Genomic DNA, 15,028 nt, shown 5'->3' with positions numbered 1-15,028 from the left:
TTTTGTTTCCAATTTTTAAGACAACTTTCTGCTGTCATTTTTATTCTCAACCTATTAGAAGAAACAGAGCAGAAACTGGAATGTTATATTATCCCCCACTTTAAATACTGAATTATTCCCCCAAAGGAGCATTCTCTAAAGTACAGGGTTGTATATGCTCTCAAGCCATGAAACCTCTGAAACCTATCACAGCTGTCGCTACTTCCCCAAACATATCATGCCCATCCCTTTGTGACAATGTCCTCTCAGCTTCTCATTTCATGTGCCATGGGCCCCAGTGTGGGGAGTATATGTATGCCATATCGATTTTATTTGTTTGTTTGTTTATCTGCTGAGGTTTGGTAAGAGGGGAGCATCTGGTGCATAGAGCGAAGAGGACATCAACTTCCCATGCTCACCTTGGACCCCTGAACAAGCTTTCAGCATTGACATTAGCTAAACTTTGTCCATCAACCATCTCAAATTTGTGATCTTGTCTTTTGTTTCCTCTCTGCATTGTGTGTACATTGTGCTGTGTGTGTCTTAGAAATAAGCCCATCATCAGCAATGGCAGGTGGGTACAGCATGTTCCTTTCTTCATCTGCCTGCCTTTATGCTGATGCTTTTGAACCTAAGCCTACTTCAGAGGCTCCCTTGCCTGCTCCACCCCTCTAACTGATCTCTCTCTAAGGGATAGACTTCAAGGATCTCAGACTGTACTGCATGGTAACAGCCACTTAAAATGCAGTGACTTGGCCAGAGATCTTATTATCACTTGTCTTGCAAAAATAAATTTCAAGTGGGTCATTTGTTTGGTGATATGACCACCCTCTTATTTGTGTATGAGACAACATCAAGGGGGAACAAATGGGAGCCCAAAGTAGATGAATGGCTTGTGTCGACCTGCAAAGACAGTGCATTGAATCGAGAGTAGCTTCTCCTTGGAGACAAAGAGATGCTCAAAGCTTTATTGTGAAAAAGCAGCCATTTCAAAGTAGAAGCTCAGTTGGAATTGGCCTACATTCAGGATTAGATTTCTTCCAATAGGCAGGGGAACTACTGCACAGAAGATAAGCAGGGCAGAGTAGTACTATACATCATTGAACCCTAGATTCCTATCTAGAAACTAATGCCACCGTCTAGTATTAGAGGTGGTGAAATCTGAGATGTCCAGAGTTGGAACCATAGTTGCAACCATCACCTCTCTCAGGACAGCCACGTACAGGATCAGCCAAGGCTAATCCACCGTCACCGATCACACATAACCACCCTTTGAACCTGTCATCACTCGTTTCAGCCTGTTTTTGCCATTACCAGGTATCCTGGTCAAATAGAAACAGAACAGGCCTATAGTCAGGAAACCTGACTTGTAGCCATTGTCCTGCTATGAGATACTTTCCAAAAAGTTACTTAATGAGGGACAGGTAGGTAGCATAATAGATTGCCAGGCCTGGAGTAAAGAAGACCTGGGTTCAAATATGACCTCAAATATTTCCTGATTGTGTGACCCTGGGCAAGTCACTTAACCCAACTGCCTGGACTGTATCACTCTTATGCCTCAGAATCAATACTTGGTATTCTAAGAATCTAATCAATTCTAAGACAAAAGGTAAGGGTAAAAAAAAAATCTTACTTAATGGAAGAACACTGGATATAGAGTGAAAAGACCTGTGTTCCAATCTTATCTCCCCTACTTCTTAGTTGATAGACCATGGACAAATCATTTAATATCTCTAAGGAACAGAATAAGCAAGATATAAATATTAATGCTTGTACTACTTATAGTGAGTCATTAAACAATTATTAAGCACCCACTATGGTAAGTCCCTGTTCTAAGTGCTAGAGATACAGAGAGAGGCAAAAACCAATACCTTTCCTCAAAGAAGTCACAGTCTAGTGGGGAAGAGAACATACAAACAACTATGAACCAACTATATTTGGAATAAATTTGAAATAATCAATACAAGGAAGGCACTAGAATTAAAGGAAATCTAGAAAAGCTTCTTGTAGAAAGTGAGATTTTAGCTGATGCTTAAATTAAGCCAGGGAATCCAGGATTTGGAGATGAGGAAGGAAAGTATTTCAAGCATGGAAGAGAGTCAGTAAACATTCCCAGAATTTAGAAATCAAGTTTCTTGTTTAATAAACATCAAGAAGAGCAGTATCAGGGGCAGCTAGGTGGCTCAGTGGATAGAGGATCAGATCTGGAGGTCAGAGGTCCTGGATTCAAATGTGAACTCAGATATTTCTTATCTATGTGGCCCTGGGCAAGTCACTTAATCCTAGATGGCTAGCCCTTGCCACTCTTCTGCCTTTGAACCCTGACTTGGTATTGATTCTAAGGCAGAAGGTAAGGGTTAGTTTTAAAGAAGGGCAGTGTCACGGGATAGCAGGAGTAGATGGGTAGGAGGCAGGTATGAGGTAGAAGAAAAGTGAAAAGGTTGGGAAGAGTACAAGATGCAAGAAAACAAAAAGATTGGGGGAGGCAGTTATGCAGGACTTTGAATACCAAAGACAGGATTTTATATTTGATTCTGCTGATGATGGGGAGCCCCTGGAATTTTTTCAAGAAAGAAGTTGACATATCAGATCTGTATTTTAGAAAGATCACTTTGTTAGCTGAGTAAAGGATGAACAGTAGTAAGGAGAGACTTGTGACAGGCATACCAATCAGCAGGCTATTGCAATAGGCAAGGAGATGGGAAGCTGTATCAGGGTGGAGGCAGTATTGGAGGAGAGAAGGTTGTGAGGATAAAATTATACAATGAGTGTCAAGTCTTTGTATCTGAAAAGCATTATGAATATTTCAAGTGTCAATTTGATCATATTCTCTAAGCCTCCATTTTCTAGTTTGGAGAATGTGAATAAGAGTAAATGTCCTACTTCTTAAAATGGTATGGATGAATAAAATATCCTGTGAAAGCACTTGGAAAAAGTTATCACTAAATAAATACATAGTATTTGACTTCCTATTAATACTTTCATTGCTGTTATTTCCAGAATTGTTCTTTGATGAGCTAAAAACTAGTAGGATGGAGAAATTAGGTCATTATGAAAGTGACAGTTTGAAAAGTGTGGAGTTTGAGAAATGTCTAGACCAAAAGCAACAAAGGTAGGAATGGGTGATGGCAATGGGAAAATGATTGATTCTGACTAGGAGATTAATTCTTCAGTAGTATATTTCCAAAATCCCTCTTTTCCCCTCATTGTACCAAATCCTAACTGTCCAACACATTGACTTCTAGCCTAAAAGCCTTATTATACCATTCTACAGATCAGGAAACTGAAGTTGAGGGAGATTTGGTTTTCCCTGAGCTGTACATCTATCCTATTATTTCTTACCCTGAATCCACTCCAGATCCCAGAAGAATATCTCCTCTCTCTTAGGATTTCTAAAGTTGTATGATTCTAAGATACAAGACATGGAAAATGCAAGGTAACTGACTCTCCAGACCCATAGCCCTTCATTTACAATATGATTTAATTGCCAAGACTGTCAGGGCACACCATATTTCAGAAGGTATTTATATTTTATTAGGTAAAATAGGTGATTCAAATTCCCACCCAATACCCTGGCATCCTGGCATCATGTCCAGTCATCCTGCAGCAAGGGACTGGTCTGACTGACCTAGTTTATGTCCATCTGCTTCAGTTGGATGACCAAGGGTCTACATCACAGTGAAGCCACCCTTCTTCCCTATTCCCATCAACATGGCAGTCTCATTTGCCATCTCTGTCTTGGAGGAGAAGGCCTTACAACTCTGCCCAGCAAGGGCCAAGGAGGAAGGCTTCTTGACTTGATTACATCAGGCACTGTGGAGAGCACGATGAGCCTAATGAGGCATATAAATGCTGGGATTACTTCAGCTGGCAGGAGCGAAGCGTAGGGAAAAGCAAACAAAGCTGGGAAGCAGGAGGAGATGCTGCAGTGAGAAAAACAGATTTCTCACATTTTATCTGTGAAATTGGAGCGACATAAATTAGTTGCATTAAAGAATTAAGTGTCAGGAATTGGGGTAATTCATAGGAATGCTGTAATTACAAATGAAAATGGTATGCTTTGGTACAAGTGGGCATCTGGGTCTTTCCTCAGGCAATGTTAGGCTGTCCAGAGCAGCCATGACTGCAGTGTTTACTTCTGCTGCCCATAGAAACAATGGTAGAGAAGAGGAGGGAGGCTCCTGGAATTTGTTTCACTCTGGTCACTCTCTCCATACCCACCATACTCATTGGTCTGGGCATCTCTCCAAACCAAATTTCATTGGTTCAGACTTTCTAAAGACCAATCTCTCTCACTGCCAACCCTCCTCTGGTCTCACTCCCCAAGGAGGCCAGTGCCTTGCCTGTCAGACAAGAAAGCCACCAATGACTTACTTGTATTCTCTCTGCTTTCTTAATATAGCTTCAATTAGAACAGGAACCCTTAACCTGAAGTCTGTGAACTTGAGAGAGAGAGAGAGAGAGAGAGAGAGAGAGAGAAGGAGAGAGAGAGAGAGAAGAGAGAGAGAGAGAGAGAGAGAGAGAGAGAGAGAGAGAGAGAGAATTTCAATCAATTGATTTTCTTAGTGATTCAGTGTACATTGTATTTTTAAATATATTATTATGGGGGGGAGCAGCTAGGTAGCTCAGTGGATTGAGAACCAGACACAGAGACCAGAAGTCCTGGGTTCCAATCTAGCCTCAGATGCTTCCTATCTAAGTGATCCTGGGCAACTCACTGAACTCCCATTGCCTAGTGTAATAGCAAGGGGAACTTAAAAGGTGAAGGGACCAGAAAGCAGCTGTTTGGGGACTGAGTTCGAGGTGGCACTTTGTTTTTCTTCCCCTGAGTTAAGCAGTTAATGATGGAGTCAGGCAGTTCAGACCAGAGGGTAATTCTACTCCCCATAGCTTTCTTCTTTTGATGAATTGAAAATCCCCCTCCTATTACATAGACTCTGAATCGATTTCTGTTGTAACTCAAAATATCTCATTTATTTTAAAAGTAAGGTAGAGGGTAGAGGGAAAGAGGAAGGTTCCTACTATCTCTTTCTTATGGCAACTTTTGAGGGCTTGACCAAAACTCTCTCCAGGGAATATGGCTCTGAATTTCCCCTAAGGGAAAAGAAAATATAGTCTCTGTTCCAAGGATTGTCTTCAGTTGGGCATGAAGAATTTCATTCAGTTCAATTCAGGCAAAGGGGTTTGAGATGAGTATTTCTCCCATCCATCTCCCTTAGAGTCCTAGGTAAGAAGAACAGAAATTTCTCTATCTGGCTCCAACTGCTTGAACTTGGAATCCTCCCATCCCCCACAGGGCCTCTGAAGGTTCCATTTGCCTTTTTCTGAGGCATCCCTTCAAACTTCAGGTTTCCCTTGCTCTTGGCCATTCCCTTGTTCACACTAGCCCTTACTATTCTTCTAGCCTACATGGTATTGATTCTAAGATGGAAGGGAAGGATTATTAAAAATATATTATTATTATTATTAGAAGTGGTTTATAAGCTTTACTAGAAGGACAAAGGTGTGCATTACACAAACAAGGCTAAGAATTCTGACAGAGCAAATTTTAAATGAAGTCCTTGGACCACGGGACTAATGAATTTGATCAACAGGGTTTTAAAGATTCTTTTTTAAAAAAAATTGAAATCTTTGCCTTCTATTTATAATCTACTATTTTATTTATATTCTACTCTACTGAAGTTTCCATTTGTAAAGCAGAAGAACAATAAGGGCTAGGCAATTGAAGTTTAGTGACTTGTCCAAGTTCACACATCTAGGAAGTGTCTGAAGCTATATTTGAACCCAGGACTGCTGGTCTCTGTGGTTGATTCTCAATCCATTGAGCCATCTAACTGCCCTCCCCCAAATATATTTTAAAACATAAAATAAAATATACTGAATCACTAACGATTAACAGGCTTGTCACTCCAGACTTAACACTCTATCTGCTGTACTGCCAAGCTCTCCCCAAGTTCTAAAGATTTTTTTTTCTACAAATTTCTACTAGTACACCTTCTATGGTAAGGTTGGTGTTTACCAGTGTGGGGGTTCCCTTCATCTTTCTGAGCCTCAGTTACCACATCTGTAAATTGAGGAGGTTGAATTAGGTGACATATATCCACTCACTGCTTTATAATTATGAAGTGGAACCAGAAAACCTGGTTCCAACCTCTACCATTCATGACAGGTCCCTGTACCTTTCTAAGCATTTTTCATATGATATCGGGGAAAAAGTCCCAATTAGGTTTGCCTCAAAAGATTTTTGTGATGATCCAATATAATTACATATGAGAGAGAGCACTTTGTAACCTACACAGTGCTTTGCAAATGCAAGTAGTTATTACAACCCAGTGCCTGGTATAGTAGAAGCACATGGACAGGATAGAAGTATTGACTGGTCTTAGGATTTCATTGCTCTATACAATTTTTTTTGTGAGGAAACCACCTGAATTTATGCAGCCTGGCACCTTCTCTACAAAATCCAGTCTTAGGACCTTGTCTAGGGGCCACAAAAAGTTAAGTTCCCTGCCCAGAATCCCTTAGTCAGTCATTATGTGTCAAAAGCAGTTCTCTATCCACTGTACTGCCCTATCTTGAAGGTATTCAATAGTGTAAAAGAGAGAATCTGCAATTGCTGCAAAGGACATCACCTGTCAATCAAAAGGTAACATTCCACAGTTGGAAGCTAACCCCACAGCTGAACTGACCTGAGAGACTCTCTCTTGGCTTCTGAGAGAGGAGGGAAGAAGTTTTTGTGTGGCTGAGGGTGGTGGCTGAACCTGAAGAACTAATTGTATATCTGAGATTTGAGTTTGAAGAAAAAGAAAGAAGAAAACAATTGTTATCATAGGTTTCTGACTGTCTCTGATAGTGATTGATTGCCATATTCCCAATACCCTCCTAACTCTCTCTGTAGAGAATAGGGAAACCCCCTCCCTCTCATCTCATCCTCTATCCTTGTCCTGTCTTCCCCAATAAACCTCTTTCTTGAGAAAAGAGAGAAAAGAGTATCTTCTCTAAACCTCATAGTTTACCTTGAGTTACTTAGAAGGTGGATGACTAAAAGGGGGGAGGGGAAGGGAGGCAGAAAGGAAAGGGAGGAAAAACAGGAGGCATTTGAGGGAGGAGGGTAGGAAAATCTTTGATCCATTAGCCATCTAGTAACATTCAATAGCCACCCTCTGGAAGTATGTTTCTATCTCAGAGTATCTCCTTTATTACGAGTATCTTCTTTATTACAATAGTGAACAGTGATTTACTGATAATTCAGGAAAAGACCTTCCGTATACTTCTATCCCCTCTTATTGCAGCTACTCTACTATCTAAGAGAAAACTAAATGATGATTAGATCCTTGATCTCAGGGCCTCCCACTGCCTTCACTAGGTTCAAATTCTAATCAATTTTTTCTTCTGTTTTATTTTGTTTTGTTTGGGGTCTCCATATTTCCAAATAATTTAGGATACATCAAACTTTCTAATTCATGGTTTAGGAAGAGGCTCATCACAAGATTTCTTCCTGTAGAATCATCGCATCAAAGGCACCACATATTTGTCCATTTCCTGCTGATAATGTGTGTGGTGCTTAAAAAAAAAATCCACAATTTAGGTCCAGGTGGGAGGGAATGAGTCAGAGAGAAATACCATTGCTTTTGGCTGATGGCAGCAGTGTAATCACTTGTATTTTCCCCAACCTGCAAAAAGTCAACATATTAGAAAAAATATGCAGACATTTCACATTTCATTTCTGATGAGTTTCCTTGTTGTCCTCTCTCCCCGCCCTCCCCTCTCTGAATCATTGACATCTGGTTATTAGTCTAGGCATTTAGAGTTCTAACACTTACGCATGGCACTTGGGAAAGGGGGAGGGCATGCTGATGTCAGCATAGACACAAGAGCTTACGGGAAAGCAAAGACTAAAGTCTTGTTTCTTTCAAGCTTATGATGAGCCAACAGATTTGAATTAACTTTTGATGCCCACTTCTTAAGCTTTCGTCTTTGTGGAATGAACAAACTGGAAAGAATTAAGGAACACAAACAAAGATGGCGACCCCCCCCCTTTTTTTTTGCTTCTTAGTACAGAAATTCTAATTGTACTACAAAGCTTGGCCAGGCTTGCTTGTAATACAACACAGAACCATGTTTCTGCTGTAATTAAGAACAATAGAGAGAAAGTTCCTTTTGAAGGGGAATGATTTGCCTTCATCAGCTGGCACTGCAGAAAATAGGTTTATGTTCCATCAACAAGTATCATACACATATTGTCTAATTAGATTCCTTTGCTCCTCTTTTTTAATCATTAAGAACATCATTATCTTTTGGCTCCTCATTAGAAAGGTCAGACAGTTCACATCTGTACTTACAGACTACCTAGAAATTTCCTGAAGACATCTCCCTTCTTTTTTTTATTTTGATATCTTCTAATAGTTCATTAAGAGTTCCTTTAATATTGTTAAGTTCTATATATTCTCACTCTGTTTTTGGCCTTCTCTCTCTCTGACTTGACATTCCCATGCAATTTCTATCATGGAGTACCCCATGTTTCAGAAGAAACATCCCAGATTTCCAAACCAAAATGGAAGGGGAAAAAGCATTTTTGACACATTTTACTTTATTTACCTCTTGCAAGGTGCACATGCTTTAAGCTTCACAATATCATAAATGGCAGGATATCATCTCTGAGTTTACATTGTTCCCTAAGATTCATGCTAGCTTTTGTACTTGGATCTCAACACCTGCCACTCAAGTAGCTCATCAGTTATCCCTTCAATAGATCAGTAAACAGTTAAGTCTAATTACACCTGGAGTTTGGAGCTCCATTTTAAAGATATCAGTTATGGCTAACTATTTTGCCTTTTTTAAAAAATCCTCATCAAAATTCAGAGTTTAAAAAGCTTAGTGCTTAATGAACTTAATTCAAATTTACCTAATATTATAAAGGTGTACAAGGCACTTTCCTTAAAATAATCCTTTGGGGAATATAATTCAGTCAGTATCAATCCCATTTCATGGATGAGGAAAATGAAACTCTAGAATGTTGAATGACTTGTTCAAGGTCACACAGTAAGTTCCAAAGTCTGGGCTTTGACTCAACTCTTCTAACTTTAAATCCAGCACTCTTTTTGCTATTTCACTGTTGTTTTCTGAAGTCATTGAAGGAAGTAGTAGGGCATTTGTTTGCTTGTTCTTGCTATTGTTTGTCTGTTTGTTTTTAATATAGACTATCCCTGTGACTTCCTCAGTACAAGGAACCTACATGAGGAATTTCTTCTAAGTGTGAAGCCATGAAGGAATAAGTGTACTTGAATCCACATCTTAACAAAGAGACCGACTCCCTATCCATGGTGTCACACTTTTCCTCCATCTATAAAAGTGTCATTCTTTCTATTTTAGCCTTGGGGATGTCACAGTTTAGAAAAGAGGAATGGTATGGCCACAGGTAATAAGAGACATAACTGAGATAGGAGTTTAGACATTCTGATTTTAAACCAAATATCTTTTCCCCTCCACCATCTTGAATTAGCCAAAGAAAAAATTATAGCATTTAGGGTTGGTTAAGTGCTTTTTCTCCTAACAACATTTAGGTAGTCCAAATATTTTTTCTCCATTTTAAAAATGATAAGCTAGAGTAATTTGAACTTAGAGAGAGGAAGTCCACATATCGTTTAGACTTAGGAAAAAAAAAACAGTGTTGTTTTTACTCTACCACAGCTGCCTTAAAAAGGGTAGCATGGACATATTTTATCTGCTATGATGAATAGTTTCAAGAAAGTGGTCAGGAGTCTTTTCCTTCTAAAATACCTACTAAATTAAAGTACAGGGTTCAGCTGTAGAATTTTCGCTTTTAAAAATTGCCCAGAAACTTGATGCCACCTTGGCATATTCTTTCCATTGTGGTCATTTCTGACCTACCATCTCCTCCCCATTTTGGTGCTAAAGGAAGACTTATTCTTCTTGGTGTCTTTGTCTTGTAGATGTCTTTTGTCTTTCATAGTTTATCTCATGGCCTTGCATAATCATTTGACTTTTTGCTTCCCAAGATTGTCAACACTTGGCATAGAACAGACTCAGCAAAGGATGGGGTTTATTTTTGGCATTGAGAAAAGATAAAAGAGGGGGTGGGTAGGGGAATGAGAACTGAGAAAGGGTATGAAGCAGTTTCCTCACTTTCAATTTTTACCTGAAAGATATTTAATTAAGGTTGATGTGTGTAACAGCCATTCTAATTCACTTGAATCAGTGTTAACCAGGCATGTAGAAAGATTCCCTAAGCGTGGCACTTGCCTGGTAGAAGAATTGGATGATCTGAATGAATTCTCTAAAAAAGATGGAATTTCTCCAGAAAGGTTCTTCAGTGATTAGTGTCAACTCTGACCTTGGGCCAGGTGGACCACATAAACTTGGTCCTGGATGCATAATCATGCTTACTGTTAGGAGTTATCTCAGGGTTGTCTTTAAGTAACCCTGCATTTCAGAGAATGCTTGGATTTATTTCCCAAACCTCATCAAACCTGTGATACCATAGGTTAAAAAGGATTTTTGTTTGATTTTTTAATTCTCACATCAGTCAAGGGTTGATCACAGATTTAGAAGTAGAAAGGCTTTGGAGTCTGACTACCTTATCTTTCATATGAAAGGAAGCTGAGACAGAGAGATTAGGTGGCTTGCCTAAAGTCAAATAAATAAGAAATGCCAGAGGAAGGATTTGATCCCAGGTCTTCAGATTCCAGATCCATCACCCTATCTATTGCATCATCATCTCCTTGAAGGTCCTCCCAAACATGAAATTGGCTATTTCTCTGAAAAAAAAAATCTTATATTATTACAGTTGCTTAAATAAAAATACCAGTAATATACATCTCATGGTGTTCAAAGGAGATATGGGATGATAGATGATAGTACAATTAGGTAATATGCATGCTACTTGGCACACAGTAGGTACTAAGTAAATCTCTATTAACTGATTAATTAGATTCAGAATTATATGCTAGATCCAAAAACAATTATTAATTGGTCCATGTCAACTTGCAGACAAGTCTCTAGGGGAGTGTCCGAGGGATCTGTCCTTGGCTAGCTATTATCATTTTTATCATATTTATCATGCTTGTATCATTTTTATCATACAATCTCTCTTTTTTAAACTTTATTTTATTTTTTAAAAAATTTTTCCATGGTTACATAATTTTTGTTATCTCCTTCTCCTCTCCCCTTCCCCCTCCTAGAGTTGACTTGCGATTTCACTGGGTTATACATGCATTATCTTTCAAAACCTATTTCTATATTATTCATTTTTACAATAGAATAATCTTTTAAAACCAAAACCTCAAATCATATACCCAAATAAACAAGTATTAATCATATTTTTTCTTCTGGATTTCTACTCCCAAAGTTCTTTCTCTAAATGTGGATAGTATGTTATACAAATCTCTTATGCTGTCATTCAAAAATGACAGGGCAATGGGAGATGTCTTCTTTTTTTTTTAATATAGTATTTTTTATAATATTTTATTTGATCATTTCCAAGCATTATTCATTAAAGTCAAAGATCATTTTCTTTTCCTCCCCCTACCCCCCATAGCCGACGCGTGATTCCACTGGGTATCACATGTTCTTGATTTGAATCCATTATCATGTTGTTAGTATTTGCATTAGAGTGTTCGTTTAGAGTCTCTCCTCTGTCATGTCCCCTCAACCACTGTAGTCAGGCAGTTGTTTTCCTCGGTGTTTCTACTCCCACAGTTTGTCCTCTGCTTATGAATAGTGTTTTTTCTCCTAGATACCTGCAGATTGTTCAGGGACATTACACTGCTACTAATGGAGAAGTCCCTTACGTTCGATTATACCACAGTGTATTAGTCTCTGTGTACAATGTTCTCCTGGTTCTGCTCCTCTCACTCTGCATCACTTACTGGAGATCGTTCCAGTCTCCATTATATTCCTCCACTTTATTATTCCTTTTTGTACAATAGTATTCCATCACCAACATATACCACAATTTGTTCAGACATTCCCCAATTGATGGGCATCCCCTCGTTTTCCAATTTTTGGCCACCACAAAGAGTGCAGCTATGAATATTCTTGTTCATGTCTTTTTCTCCATTATCTCTTTGGGGTACAGACCCAGCAGTGCTATGGCTAGATCAAAGGGTAGACATTCTTTTGTCACTCTTTGGGGATAGTTCCAAATTGCCCTCCAGAATGGTTGGATCAGTTCACAATTCCACCAGCAATGAATTAATGCCCCTACTTTGCCACATCCCCTCCATCATTCATTATTTTCCTTTGCTATCATGTTAGCCAATCTGCTAGGTGTGAGGTGATACCTCAGAGTTGTTTTGATTTGCATCTCTCTGATTATAAGAGATTTAGAACACTTCTTCATGTGCTTATTAATAGTTTTGATTTCTTTATCTGAAAACTGCCTATCCATGTCCCTTGTCCATTTATCAATTGGAGAATGGCTTGGATTCTTGTACAATTAATTTAGCTCTTTATAAATTTGAGTAATTAAACCGTTGTCAGAGGTTTCTATTAAGATTTTTTCCCAATTTGTTGTTTCCCTTCTGATTTTAGTTACATTGGTTGTGTTTGTACAAAAGCTTTTTAATTTGATGTAGCCAAAATTATTTATTTTACATTTTGTGACTTTCTATGTCTTGCTTGGTTTTAAAGTTTTTCCCCTCCCAGAGGTCTGACATGTATACTATTCTGTGTTTACCCAATTTACTTATGGTTTCCTTCTTTATGTTTAAGTCATTCACCCATTTTGAATTTATCTTGGTGTAGGGTGTGAGGTGTTGATCAACTCCTAATCTCTCCCACACTGTCTTCCAATTTTCCCAGCAGTTTTTATCGAATAGTGGATTTTTGTCCCAAAAGCTGGGATCTTTGGGTTTATTGTATACTGTCTTGCTGAGGTCGCTTTCCCCCAGGCTATTCCACTGATCCTCCTTTCTGTCTCTTATCCATTACCAAATTGTTTTGATGACTGCTGCTTTGTAAAATAGTTTAAGGTCTGGGACTGCAAGGCCCCCATCATTTGTGTTTTTTTTTCATTATTTCCCTGGATATCCTTGATCTTTTGTTATTCCAAATGAACTTTGTTATGTTTTTTTCTAAATCAGTAAAGAAAATTTTTGGAAGTTCAATGGGTATGGCACTAAATAGATAAATAAGTTTGGGTAGGATGGTCATTTTTATTATATTGGCTCATCCTACCCATGAGCAGTTAATGTTTTTCCATTTGCTCAAGTCTAGTTTTAGTTGTGTGGCGAGTGTTTTGTAGTTGTGTTCATATAGTTCCTGTGTTTGTCTTGGGAGGTAGATTCCTAGGTATTTTATTTTGTCTAAGGTGATTTTGAATGGGATTTCTCTTTCTAGTTTTTGCTGCTGAGCTGTATTGGAGATATATAGAAATGCTGATGACTTATGTGGGATTATGTTGTATCCTGCAACTTTGCTAAAGTTGTTGATTATTTCAATTAGCTTTTTGGTTGAATCTCTAGGATTCTTTAAGTAGACCATCATGTCATCTGCAAAGAGTGATAACTTGGTCTCCTCCTTGTCTATTTTGATGCCTTCAATTTCTTTTTCTTCTCTAATTGCTACTGCTAGTGTTTCTAGTACAATGTCAAATAGTAGAGGTGATAATAGGCATCCTTGTTTCACTCCAGATCTTATTGGGAATACATCTAGTTTATCCCCATTGCAGATGATATTAGCTGATGGTTTTAGATATATACTGTTTATTATTTTTAGGAACGATCCTTCTATTCCTATGCTTTCTAGTGTTTTTAAAAGGAATGGGTGTTGTATTTTATCAAAGACTTTTTCTGCATCTATTGAGATAATCATGTGGTTCTTGTTGGTTTGCTTGTTGATGTGGTCAATTATGTGGATGGTTTTCCTAATATTGAAGGAGCCCTGCATCCTTGGTGTAAATCCTACTTGATCATGGTGGATGACCCTTCTGATCACTTGCTGGAGTCTTTTTGCTAGTATCCTATTTAAGATTTTTTTCATCTATATTCATTAGGGAGATTAGTCTATAATTTTCTTTCTCTGTTTTTGACCTGCCTGGTTTTGGAATAAGTACCATGTGTGTGTCATAAAAGGAGATTCGTAGAACCCCCTCTTTGCTTATTATGTCAAATAGTTTGTATAGTATTGGGATTAACTGTTCTCTGAATGTTTGATAGAATTCACTGGTGAATCCATCAGGCCCTGGGGATTTTTTCTTAGGAAGTTCTTTGATGGCTTGTTGGATTTCATTTTATGTTATGGGATTATTTAAGAATTCTATTTCTTCTTCTGTTAGTCTAGGCAATTTGTATTTTTGTATATATTCATCCATATCACCTAAATTGGTGTATTTATTGCCATATAATTGGGCAAAGTAATTTTTAATGATTGCCTTAATTTCCTCTTCATCGGAGGTGATGTCCCCCTTTTCATCTTTGATGCTGTTAATTTGCTTTTCTTCTTTCCTTTTTTTAATTAGATTGACCAGTACTTTGTCTATTTTGTCTGTTTTTTCAAAGTACCAGCTTCTTGTCTTATTTATTAAATCAATAGTTCTATCACTTTCGATTTTATTAATTTCTCCCTTAATTTTTAAGATTTCTAGTTTGGTTTTCTGCTGGGGGTTTTTAATTTGATCGCTTTTGAGTTTTTTATTTGCATTTCCAATTGATTGATCTCTGCTCTCCCTAGTTTGTTAGTATATGCACTCAGGGATATGAATTTACCTCTGATTACCACTTTGGCTGCATCCCAAAAGGTTTGAAAGGATGTCTCGCCATTGTAATTTTCCTCGATGAAATTATTAATTGTTTCTATGATTTCTTCTCTAACTAAATGATTTTGGAGTATCATATTGTTTAATTTCCAATTAGTTTTTGATTTGGTTTTCCATGTACCATTACTGATCATTATTTTTATTGCCTTGTGGTCTGAAAAGGCTGCATTTATTATTTCTGCTTTTCTGCATTTGTGTGCCATGTTTCTGTGACCTAATGTATGGTCAATCTTTGTGAATGTGCCATGTGGTGCTGAGAAGAAGGTGTATTCC

The 15,028-nt window shown here is 38.1% G+C and overlaps 1 protein-coding gene across 6 annotated transcripts in view; it reads left to right on the top strand.

Moving 5' to 3' along the window:
* Positions 1-15,028, top strand: part of OPCML (opioid binding protein/cell adhesion molecule like) — a 1,618,997-nt gene that overhangs the window by 1,578,460 nt on the left and 25,509 nt on the right. The window lies entirely within an intron of this gene.

The sequence above is a fragment of the Monodelphis domestica genome, chromosome 4 (genome assembly GCF_027887165.1).
Source record: "Monodelphis domestica isolate mMonDom1 chromosome 4, mMonDom1.pri, whole genome shotgun sequence".
Classification (NCBI taxonomy): Eukaryota; Metazoa; Chordata; class Mammalia; order Didelphimorphia; family Didelphidae; genus Monodelphis; species Monodelphis domestica.
This window is presented reverse-complemented; position numbering and strand designations above follow the sequence as displayed.